A 607-nucleotide genomic window follows, 5' to 3' on the forward strand; every position below is an offset into this window, starting at 1 on the left:
AGTCGTGATCGAACAATAGACGTCGCCCTTCCATCAGTTTCTTTTTTCCCAGGCCTTTTTCAGTACCCCTTCTTTGGTGGTAAACTCCAGAGAGTTCACCACTATGGACCTTGGCGGTGCATTCCTTTCCGGTTTGCGAGCCACAGCACTATGGGCGCGTTGTATCTGTAGGTTGGTGTCCGGTAAAGCGAGTTCAGTTTTCTAAAGTTGATCCACAAAGTCAGACATGGAGTTACCTTCCTTCTCTTCGGGTACTCCATAAATGCGCATATTATTTCTCCTGGATCGACCTTCCAAATCCCGTGGGCCTGGGTTAGCGCGGAGTTAGCAGAACGTTTTTGGTAAATTTCTTGCTTTATATCTTCGAGTTCAGATTTCATGTCTCCCTTGATTTCTTCTTTAAGTTTGTATAAGTCCACTTTATGTTCAGCCCTGAAATCGCGTATTTCCTGGAGCACTGAGCGCATGGTGTCTGCCGAGTCCTGTTGTGAGCTAACGGAGCTAACGGAGCTTTGAGCATCTTCCATCTCCGGTGAATTCTGTCTGTCTATCTAACTTCTTCTAGTGTGACTCACAAAAAAGAAATAGTTAAGAGTTTACTCTAAAG

The sequence above is a fragment of the Notothenia rossii genome, assembly GCF_949606895.1.
Source record: "Notothenia rossii genome assembly, chromosome: 11".
Taxonomy (NCBI): Eukaryota; Metazoa; Chordata; class Actinopteri; order Perciformes; family Nototheniidae; genus Notothenia; species Notothenia rossii.